This window comes from Mus pahari, chromosome 17, assembly GCF_900095145.1.
Source record: "Mus pahari chromosome 17, PAHARI_EIJ_v1.1, whole genome shotgun sequence".
Lineage (NCBI taxonomy): Eukaryota > Metazoa > Chordata > Mammalia > Rodentia > Muridae > Mus > Mus pahari.
Window position 1 is genome coordinate 26,718,736 of NC_034606.1, and position 12,743 is coordinate 26,731,478.

Here is a 12,743-nt window from a genome sequence, read left to right on the forward strand (position 1 = left end):
GATAGATAGATAGATAGATAGATAGATAGATAGATAGATAGATAGATAAATAGATAGACAGGTAGACTGAATTTGATATCTTTAAACTAACAACATTCTGTATTCATTAATACGACTCCTGTGACCAGATTCTGGGACAAAGATTGTTTCTATACTTTTACCCTTGATGCCTGATATTTGACATATGACTCCAGTGGGAACCATTAATGATTTAGGGAGCAACGTGAAAACCCATTTGACCTTGAAAGAAGTTCATACATACTTTCTTTTTCCCTTCTCAATGTCAACGGGTAGCATCTTCCTGTACTAAATGAACAATACACCCAATTTAAATGTAGATACTTTACAACATTGGAGTTATCATTATTACTACTGGACTTGTATATAGGTCATTAATGTCCACATGATTAAGTGGCCTCTTGGGCTTTGATACAGTGCTGTTCTCTCTCAAGATCCTGTCAAAATATGGTTTTCATGTAGTGGTTTGGAGAGCACCTTTCCAGGTATGCCACACATTTTTTTCTCTCTGTCTTGCAATTTAAGAGGTCCATCCTGTGACAAATTGCAGACTATGTGCCTTCTATTAAAGAACAGATATGGTGACTCTTCTAAAAAAGAGAAGTGATTAGTGATCAATAGGGAGGGATGTTTGTCCATCATTGAAGAGATCAAAAGGGTAAATTATATCCACCATAGCACTGTTAAATATATGACCAATTTACTATCCACAGTAGCCACCTGATACCAAATGCCAGCTTTATAGTTGCATATACTTGGGGACCCAGGCAGAGAGAGCAGGGGATTGGCTGGGTGAGGTGTTAAGCAAACTGAAAAAGAAAAATAAAAACCATCTAAACCAGCTCCACCAGGTGCCAGATGGGAAGAGGAGGGTCGACCTGCTTGCTGGCTCAGCCAACCCCGAAATCTGGAGTCCTACAGCATATGTCATAATTTTGGATCTGAAAATTGATTCAAGTAGTTTAAAATGTTGAAATAACCGATAAATTTGAACCATTGAGGTGGTCAGCAGGTAATTTGCTGCCAATCCTGACATCTTGAGTTAAATTCCCAGAATCCACTTCGTGAGGAGAGAGGACCAACTCTGGCCCTTTATCGGCTCACCTCCACATGTACATCTATATACATACACACAGAATAAATAAATACATGTAAAGATGAATCAGTAAATTCCACCTGCAGTTCAAGCCCTAGTCTATCAATGGGCATTGGTGGTCTCTATGGGCATTGGTGGTCTCTAGCTCTTCTCTTCTAAAACTGAGGTACCACCTCTCTCTCTCTCTCTCTCTCTCTCTCTCTCTCTCTCTCTCTCTCTCTCTCTCTCTCTCACACACACACACACACACACACACACACACCTAAAAGCATGCTCATCCAGGACAATATGTGTTGCCACAAGGGTAGAAGGATGGGATTAGGATGTGTTAGCAGAGGTGGATTTATTCTCAAGGAGATGAAACTTTAGGAAACAACTCTTGGGTCCTTTCCAAAGCCCCAAGTGAGTCCCAGGAATGTATGTGATTATGTAATCAGTTTCTTTGCAGAATTTGCAAACAGAAAGGACCACAGTGTCTTAGGATGCTAATGTACACCTACTTCAAAGTCTCCTTCATACTTCCTGAGTTGTCACAGGCACTGTGGTGACTATGGCACCTTTTTGAGACCCAGGTAGCAGGGTACAGATAGCAACCCCAATGTAGTCACTGCTGATATTTTTTACTAGACAGTTCTTTTCACTTGTTGCTCTATGCCTACCAGTACTTCTGGCTTCTACCTATCAGAAGCCAACAGGGAAAACCAATTCTTTCCACAGTTGAGATAAAGTTTCTTGGGAAGACTACCTGGACCTTCCCACCCCATGAAGAACCGTTGAATTAATGGGAAGTAGATTTATGAATAGTTGTTAGGTTACATTGAAATATAACTATATTAGCACGGTTTCCACTATTACCTCAACTTCCCATAGAGCCAGGTGTATGACCAGATCCCTGCACACACAGTGTCACTGAGAGACACATGAGCAGGGCCTGCTTCAGATCTCCTCCGTGGTTCTACACCTTGTGACCTATGCAGGAAGAAACTGCAGGAAACGCTCTCTGTTCTGGCTCTTGAATGATTCTAACTCACCAATAATAAAAATACATTCTACACAATTGATTTAGAGGACGGCTTGGTTTATTTGTCTTTGACATTATTGATAATATTGAAAAGCTGATTACTTATAAGGAGGAAATCTGAGAGTTCCTGTCTGAAACAGTACTCGGGTAGGTATCATAGGAGAGTGCTATGTAATGATTAGTAATGTTGTTGTATTTGTTATCTACTTTAAATTCGTTTATCCTTATGTTATTTAAAGGAAATTCCATTCATTTATAAAACAATGATACAATTTAGAATTAAAACATATAGTGGAAAAATGAACAGGGATTTCAGTGTTTTCAAATTCCTGGCATGTTTGAAATTTAGGGACAAGAAATTAGAATTCTTAGAAATTTTGATGTTTTAAACATACTTCTAAGAAGCTTTATCATCTCTAATTTGAATAGCTCAAAATAGTATAACATGTAGAAAGGATAACCAGAAAGGACAGTTACAAAAGAAAATGCTCACCAGTGCTCACATACATAGCGTATTCTTTATACGTCCTTAGGAAGTTTTTCCAAGATCATGTGCCCCCAATGCAAAAGGAGTCCTTAAATAAGCATTATCCACACAGGATTTCATGAGAGGCTATTACCTTACTGGAAGATCCAAGTTTTACATTATGTTTTCATTAAATATTCCTTTACTATGTAGTTCTTAGCACTACTAAATCACTACCTTTTTGTGGTTTATCGTGGCATTCAAAAATACTCATTAGAGCTGAGCACAGTGTCATATGTCTTTAATTACAGTTCTTGGGAGGTGGAGAAGGGTGTATCTCTTTAAGTTCAAGGCCAGCCTGATCTACATAGTGAGTTCCAGGACAGTCAGAGCTAAATAGGGAGACCCTGTATCAAAACAACAACAGGAACAAAAGTATCTATTTAGACTATCACCTTATATCTTAACTATATATTTATATGAATATGTATAATTATAAGTTGTGTGTGTGTGTGTGTGTGTCTGTGTGTATGTGTGTGTGTGATTTATCTTCTTTTTAAGGAAGCACATGTTTTCCCAAGTTATATAAATTCTAGGGCTTTCAGAAATTCACAGCTGAATTTGAGATATCCAAGTGAATTCTGAGAAAAATCACTTGAATATTTAAAGAACCCATTTCTGGATTTCTGGCTAGAGCTCCGATGAACGACCCCCTTTCTGGCTATCTGCTTCATCATGGAGGTGAAAGAGGCTGCTCTCATTTTACAGCAAGAAAGTAGGGATGCATCCATAGGACAACCCCGTAAGCCTGATCTTGTCCCTGCATCTCAGGGAACAGCTGGCCAAGATCTGACTCTCAGAGAAAAACCTAAAAGAGAGAGATGGGCTCTAGCTGGCTGCTCTGGCCACTGCAGAGAAGAGTTGACCACAATAGGATGCTTATTCAGACAGAAATGTAGAACGTTCCTAGTGAACCCGATGTGTGTGCCCACAAGTGAGAAATCACACGAAGCTCATTTCAGTTCTGTTCAGGAGGGGACATGATGATGGCTCTAAAAACAAAACAAAACAAAAACAAACAAACAAACAAAAAAAAAACCCCAAAACATCTGTATGGAATATTCTGAAATACCAGGTTTTAAGGGTAGCAGAATCCAAGGAAGTATGCCACCACAAAGAGTCCTGCTCAACCCAAAGAACTCCAAAGCACCCACAGGGATGTCACCACTCTGAACACAGTGCCAACCTTTAAAAGGCAGCCAGATTCACATGTATGTAATAAAGTCAGATGAGAGAGAAAGGTGATAACCTCCACTTCTCCTCCTGATCCAGCCCCTCCATAATAGGAGATTCGGAAAAAATACAGAAAGAAAAGGGAAGACACATTTTTTTTTTTTTTTTTTTTTTTTTTTTTTTGTATTGGTGGCCAGTAGAAGTTACCTGAGAAACAATGTCACTTTCTTAAATTGTCCAGCTCTTAAAGCTAGCCCTGCTGGCTGGCAACCTAGATTTCAAGATGGTACCCAACTTAACTGATTAGGCTATCATACTGTGTTTTCTCTGTTCATCTTGTAGACGTGTTTGATGCCAAATTTCTGCTCCCTTTGTAGCATTTTGGTATGTTAAAAGTGGTCTGTGCCCATGTGATAAGGTTTTGATGGAGACCTTTGTGCTGAACCTCTCGTAAGTTTCCCGATTATCAAACTTTCACCTGCATTGTCAAAACTAATGGCAATGCCAGGGCCATCAAAGGTTGGGCCTAAAATTGCTCAAGATGTTGCCCACAGGGTCTTTCTCCTTTGTTAATTTTGTTTTGAGTCTTTTTCCAAAATAAATCACAGCTACAAAAGCCATCATAGGCTCAATCCTGTAGACTGCTCTGGTAATTTGTCAAAATTACAGATAATTTCTGGAAACCCTCCCCCTTTCATAAAGGTTCAAGTGTTTTATGGGTTGTAGGGTGAACAGTCTTAACATTTTCTAAATGCAGGAAGCTATGATTATTTCAGCTGTGATATTACTTTTGGCTTAAAGTATATGGGAAAACCACAAGGCTAATCTTTTTATTCAGACATAACACAATCACACTCAGTCAATGAAGGCAATGAGTCTAATTGGAGGTCACAGAGAGTAAAAATAAACATACATTCTGATGATATTCCATGAAGCATAATTTCTTGGCACATCAATACCATATACACCCTTCTACAGATTTCTCATAGTAGCTACTGGAGACAGGAAAGGCAAAGATTTGCTTGTTTGTTTGTTTTGCTGTTTATGGAAATAAAAAAAATTAAATCCCACAAACCTCACTTTGAATAAGAGCTAGAGGCAGAGTTGTGTCTTCTGATTCTGGGACCTGTCTGAACTTTCTTATTTTGCCATGGTGATTCGTTCCTTAACACAGACTGACAGGCTCAACTGAAAATCCATCGTTTTTTTCTCAGAATAAAAATGCCTCCATTCCACCACAGATATGTGCTGCATTTCTATCACTTGTGTGTCCTTCGAGATATCTGACTTGTTGGGAGGGGGAGTTTTTGTTTAAATGAAGTATTTTTTCACTTAATGATCTTGGAGCAAACTAACCCAGGAGAATATTTAGCCTGTAACTCTATTCTCTTAGGTCCAAAAGAGCTCTAACAGTGGCCTGAGTACACCTCTTTCTTTACTTCATAGTATTTCAGTTAAGCATTTGTTTTCTTTAATGAGCACCAAACCTAGTTCCCTGTCTTACATCCTTTCAAACACTTTGAATTTTAAGCATTCTTGAGATCCATCTAATTAAGAACCATCAGCTTTTCTCTAGCTCTAACAATCTTTTTCTTATGCTTTAGGGATTTGCCGTTCACTGTGTCTATCAACTGTTGAATATCTATATAAGACCCATTGTGTGAAAAGAGAAGAATATACAGTTTTAATGTGCATGGGGTGTGTGTGTGAGAGAGAGAGGGGGGTGTGGAAGAGAGGGAGGGAGACAGACAGAGAGATAGTTTTCTATGATAAGCATTCCTTATTCATATAAAAATGATTCAATGTTACAAATGGTCCATACCACAGAGATATTAGAATAAGGGATAGTAGACACACTCTTTGTCTTTGTAAACGTAGTGGGTCCAAGATACATAGATTGGCTAGATGGGCTGTAAGGCCATTTTCCCCTTGTGAACATATAACAGACATATTTTAATGAAATTATTCCACATTGTAATAAAGCCCCAGTCTTGGAAATGCATCCAGGTATTATATCTCTTCATACAGCATTCTGTCACTTGAAGGTTGTCTAGATCCTACTAATAAGCTATTGTAGATCTACTTCAAAAAAGACGTTTACTAGAGACTGTTGGAGTGTATCAAGAACCGAAATGTTATCAATCTAGCACAATTTGTGAGATTACTTTTTTATTTTTTGAGACAGGCTCTTGTGTTTCCCAGGTTTATCTCAAACTCCCCATGAAACCATTGATGATATTTAACTACTGACTCTTCTGCTTCTACCTCTTAAGTGGTGGGATTACAGCTGTGCACCCTCACACCCAGTTATTCTTGTCTTAAAGGACTTACCAATGAATGTTTGAATATGAGACTAAATATGCTTAGAGACTATTAGTTATGAAAGCTGGGCTGTTGGTAATAGGTGGGAGAAAAAGACCTGGACTACTGTAATGCCCCCAAATTTACCTACAAACACCACGTGCCCAGGAAATAGGTAACTTCCTGAAATGTTGGGAACTGTAGTTCTTGGAACACAACAAAGCCTCCTGGGAAAGTGTAGTGTCCTATAGGTTTATCCTTAGATGACCCTGAACACATGGTTCAAGGCCATTCTCAGATGGGAAATTCTGGAGAATGGTCTGGACCAAAGTCCATGTCCTGGTCAGTATTTACTAGTTGATAAATTCTTGCTTTAAATTTGGTCCAAAATGGTAGAGTTGATTTTGTTTTTTGTCTTGTCTTGTTTTTATTCTGGAGAATTTCAGGATTAACACTACTCACTAAATCCCACCACTGGAAGGTACTCAGCAACTCCAGTGCAATCCTGAGTGATCCATTTGCTTACTGCCAGTGCAGTTATGTCTCCCACACTCATTTCAAGGAGTGGAAAAATCCTAGCAGTTCAAGTACATGAAAATAATCACAAACATTTACCAAAATAAATAAATAAATAAAAGAACCAACTGTTGGAGGTATGTGATATAGACTTTCATGTGACTTAGGAACTTTAAAATCAGTTAACCTAGTTACTTCTCAGCATAAAAACAGACTTACATGTTTTCTTGTTATTTAGTAAGTCTGATTCACAGACCCGCATGGATACTAAATATACCGAGAGTCAAGTCTGTGACATAAAATGATATACCATTAACATATTTCCATAGAATCTACAATGCCCTCCTATATATATTTATTTTTAAAGATTTGTTTTTACAATTTTGTACGAATATGGTACATGTGTGCAAGTGGACAAGTGTGTGTGGGGTTTAAAGAGGACTTAGATCTGTTGAAGCAGCAGTTAAGAGAGGTTATAAGCAGCCTGAGGTGCGTGTTGAGAATGAATCTCAGATCTGTGGGAAGAGCAATGTGCACGGTTAGCCACTGCATTCCTCCCCAGTCCCATTTCTATATATTTTAAATCATCTCCAAGTTCCTCATATTGTCTAAAATAATATAAATGACTTGCAGGGAGTTGTTGCTCTTTATTATTTAGGAAATAATTATTAGAAAAAATCTTGTAGATGTTCAGAATAGACATTTTTTTCTGAATTTTTTTTTGATGACTTGTTGTTGAGTTCAGGAATGTGAGACCTCCAGATCTGAAGGGGAATTCTACTTTATATCCATGTAGCAACTATCATTCAAATAACTTACATTCTAAATATGCAATTTTGTGTTGGTTGTTTAAAATTTAACACTTCATACCTATGTAAATATTATTATGAATTGTTGTTATATCTTGTATTCAGGTCATAAACATGCCTAAGTATAATGAAAACAGAAATACTATTGCTAAAAAAACAAATCAGCTAATTTTTAAAAAAATCAGAAAAGGGCTCTAGCGACTTACTAAATAACTCGAAAACATGTAAGTCTGTTTTTATATTTCAATAAGTTTTACACATTTTTATTAATTTTTGTTATTGCACAAAGTAATATGATTCATTATGGCATTTTCTTACATGTATATCATTATATTTGCTCAAAATATGTAAGTCTTAATGAAGAAATATAATTTCATTTGTCTGAATAACTGAGTTAATTTAGTTGAACAATGACCTTGGAGAAAAACAGAGAATGATATTTCTGAGGTAGATTTCTTTGCACACTATTGAGAACACCATAAGTTACATTGATTTTGATATAAGTCTTGGGCCCTTTTTTGTTATTTAACAGCCCTATTCACGTAAAACTTAAGGAGCTAGGTTGCTTGGATTTTCTGAAAGGTAACAGTATAGGAATGCAAATTGTGCTCTTCATTAGCTGAATGAAATGTGAAGAGAGAGAGGAATATATCTACCAAAGAGGAATAGGAATAGTTAGCAGTGATTGAATGAACTTGGCTGTGATTGGACTCAAAAAAGGAACAAGAGTTTGACTCAACCTTGTAAGGATGGAAGAGGAGAAACAAACATAACCAAATATGCAACAAAACCTTCTAACTGAATAGACTTTGGTCTTGTTGGTGGAGTGAAATGTGCTACCTGAAGGTAGCTGATCGCTCTAAAGCATGGCACCTGGCCATTGGGACAAGATGGTTTTTCCCCTTTTGAAGCCCAATTCCATTGCTTGGGTCTGTAACTCAGAGATTGTAGGACAACTGTGGTAACAATAGAGCAACTTCTCTGCTCTCCAAACCACCATTTCAAACCCAGAAGTCTCAACTTTTAGAGTCATTGTACCTTTAAAACAAACCCTAGCTGATGGGGGCAACAAATATACGATATAATAAAACCGACAAAACAAGGTACTTACAAACCTAGGTTAGGGATGAATCTGGTGTTCAGAAAAGAAGCAGTGTCCTGTGGAGAGGAGGAAGCAGTGACTCAGTACTGGTTTTCCACCAGACATTCCATTAAAGATGTTATTCATGATTCTTTATTTAAAAATTCTATGACAAAGGCATTATTTTTCTCTGCCTTGTAAACAATGGACCAGAGTGTCATGCCTGTGTTCTCTGGAACACAGAAAGGATCTCTGAGTGAATGGTGCATCTTGTCTCCAAACCCCAGGCTCTGTGCCATTAGCAGGCTGCTCCCTGGGGCATTAAGTCATTTAGTTTATAGCCTAAAAGGTGTCACAGCTATGGGAGGAACAGACTTGTCAAACTTAACCTTAGAAGGTAAGGGAATCAGTCAAATTTTAGATTTGGCATGTTGAACCATAAAAAAAGATGGCAATTGCTGATCGTGCTGTCTGGTACTGTTGCCAAATGTCACAGCCAGACAAGAGTTCCATCCAAATGTCTCAAATATCAAATAGAGAAAGAGGATGACCCTATCAGAAGCTGGGCTGGGAATAAGCTCTGTTCTTATCCACCCACAGTGCCCATGGTTATTGATATCAAAGGTACCATACAACTGGTGCTGCAGCATCTCAGCTGCAGAGCTCATGTGCTGATGCCATTTACAACAAAGATAATTCCTCACACACCATCCACACTGCAGGAAACCAACATTCAGAACAACAGATCAAGTGCACCTCATGTTTATAGCTATACAGCTTTTACCTAAGCACAAAGAAAATCTCACCACATAATACCGATGGGAACCAAGTTTTATTTCTGCTTATTTCTGGGTTCATTTTCTGAGAATACAAAAGAAAGGGATAGATAGACGGGCAGATAGATAGATAGATAGACAGACAGACAGACAGACAGACAGACAGACAGACAGATAGATAGATAGATAGACAGATATTAAATTCATTCTCTTTCATCAAGGATAACAGAAAATCCAATCCAAAAGTTAATAACAATTCATTGCTACAGCCTATAGTGTTCGCTCTCTCAGCAATGGTGCATTAATGGCACCTATTCTATGCAAATACCTTTGAGAATACAAATATGAATAGAATAGAGACTGTGCCTTTGAGAATTCCAGACTGAAAAGGAGATGGAGAAACTTACTCAAATTCTGTTAATAGTTTGTCTAAATGAAATCAGCATCATGGAAGAAGTAGGAATAAAACAGCCGCCTTTGTGGTAAACTTTGAGTTTAAAAGGCAGTGCATAGCTTTTGGGCTTTAAACTCTTCAAAATCAGAGTCCTAGCTAGGCTATCACTGAATATATATCACGCTGAAGGTTAAATTCTTATGTGTAAAATTATCCTCACCATGTCTATTTGCTCATCTTAGACTTAAACGGTATAGTGCATACAGATTTCTTCACAGACATCTAGGAAGTGTTGTTATTATGAAGAATAAAGCCATGGTTGTAAGGTAAGATAAACAGGAAAATACTCCCAACACAAATGGACATTTGAAAGCTGGCTGGAAGAAGTGACAGCATCAAACCAGATAAGATGGTTGGTTGCCGTCACATTCATACAAGAAGGTACCTGACAGAGAATGTGGAATGATGGAAAGAGTGAGATCAAATTCTGAAGAGATGACTACACAGATGTTAGGGATGACTGTAGACCAGGGAATCTATGAATTCACACAGAGCCACAGGTCAAAACAAGTCTATCCAGAATGCTCAGCTCTAAATGGAACATATATGCCACACCTCTGCCTCGCAGGTCTCAGGTATTACTGAGGAAAAAAAGAGACCAAAAGAATGCAATAACTAGACGTGGTGGATGACTACCAGGCAACTATCTTCTACAACAGGACAATTGTATATATGAAGTCACAGCGGGTTTGACAGCATTCGTGAGTCCTGGGCAAGCTTAATCCAAACCAAATCACACCATGGGGCAGGGGAGGTGGGCATGAGGTCTCTTATTTAGCCAAGGAGCTACGGAATTTGATAGCTTCTCAGAGGAGAACTAGCATTGTATAAGAGTGTAGTCCCTAGTAAGTTGGCCACACTCTGGTGGAAGACCACACATCCAAAAATTGGTCTTGATAGGTCTAGTAAAAATAAAGGGATAAAGTCACATAGTTTAGGTGGGTAGGGAAGGAGTTGATGGGGCTGGATCAGGGAAGAGTTGGGCAACGGGATTAATACGATCAAAACAGAATTCTCAAAGGATTCAAAAAAATATTTTTAAACAACTTGTCACCTGTTGTATAATTATGGCAAAAGATGCGTTTTTCTGTCTTCACATGGTTGGTTATAGAACAAACAAATGTAGAATAATGTGAACACAACATCCCGGTTTTGAATGTTCATAAGCAGGTTTGTTTGAAAATAGTACACGCGTTTGTTTTCACACTGCCTGCAGCTGCTGCAGACTGACAGAGGGCTGGGTGGAGCAGCTATAGCAGAGACCAAACCATGTGTTCCCCACAGCCAAGAACATTTACCCTTTCACTCTTCACAGGGAAAGCTTGCCAGCAACTAGTTGAGAATGTCTTTTGCAGGCGATGGGGTTACAAAGAAGGATTTTGAGTAGGAAGGCACCTACAGAGATGTTTACAAAACTAGACTTGCAGCAGAATTCCTGACAGGAAGATCAAGAGTCTATAAATTCTCAGATGAAAGAGATAAGACTGGCTAAGAGTGGAAACAGAGGGAATTTTGAAGGGAAATGATGCTGGCTAGCCTGTAACCTTATTTAGGCATTTTAATTCAATTAATTGTTTTCTTTTTTTATATATATACACAGTATTGGTTTTCATGAGGATATTTTTCTTTGAGATAGGGCATTTTGTAGTCCAAAGATGTCCTTGAACTTCTAATCCTCCAGCCTCTATCTTTCAAATGTTAATATGAGATGCAAGCACCCACTGTGCTCACTTTACAATTTTGGAAATTGGATACAGGATTTTGTGCATGCTAGGTAAACACTCTTGCAACTGAACCCTATCCTTTGCCCCATTATGATGCTTTTAGATAAGAATATAATCTATCATCACCATATTACCCTTATCACTCTTTACCCTTACTAATATATACCAATTAAAATGAATGTAAATGAAAATCATATTTTATAGGATCTTTCATTCATCAAAGATTGGCTGCGCACCTACTGAGGGAAGGAGAAAGGCAAGGGTTTCATTGTGTTGCTTGTTGTTTTTCTGCACTATGCTCAGAGCTGGACTTGGTCCTAATGGGTTTAGTGGCCCAGCTGAGAATATCAGCGACAGGAAATAGGGGGGGGGGGGATATTCCAAAATGTGAATTTCCTGGTTTGTTTCCTTCAGTATAAGAAACTAGAGTTGATTTCTGGACAGCCCTGCTGTCTCAGGTAACCACGCCCCGTCTTTCCTCCCACGGAACAAAATCTCTTTGTGTAGATAGGATGTTTATCTCTACAGCCATGGATTGAGCTTAGATGGGAAGTAAATATTTTGGAATCAAGATCTGAACTTAAGGGAGGTCAGTACCTAGTCAGTTTCCCTTTGTCCCAGTGTTAAATATTTTATACACCAGATACTGAGGCAGCATTATTTACAGACCATTATCAGTGGCAGCCAGAAGAAATTAGAGAAGCCTTATCAGGCACAAGCGCTTTGTTTATGACTAGTCATTTGAGAAGTTATAATTGCTTTCCGTACTTCTGGCAGGTTCTCAGTGCTGTTTTCCAATGAACAAATACCAATAATGCCAAGTTGGACTAAATGGCACATCAATATTTATCATTATACAGATATTTTTATTGTGTATTCATAGTTCAGTTGACTCATTTAAGGCAACTGGTTTCTCTAAGAATGACATTGAATGTGTTGGATATTTCTGATTTCCTGGACTTCAAATGTTGATTCAATTGTTCTAAGCCTTCTGCTCCCTATTCTAGGTGACTGGATATTCTTTTTGTATTATTGATGTTTCTGGGCATATAGGCTGTCATGTACCTTTTGGGTGTATAAACTTACTATATTTCAGGGGACTTTTAGAATGGCCTGGTAATATAGGAAGTGTTTTCCTTCCCTTGCAGAAATTAGTCTATTGTTTTATGAGTTATTTAACTGATTCAGTGCCGTCCCAGCAACCATCAGTCATTCAATTAATAACAAATCTAATGACCCTGTTGTTTG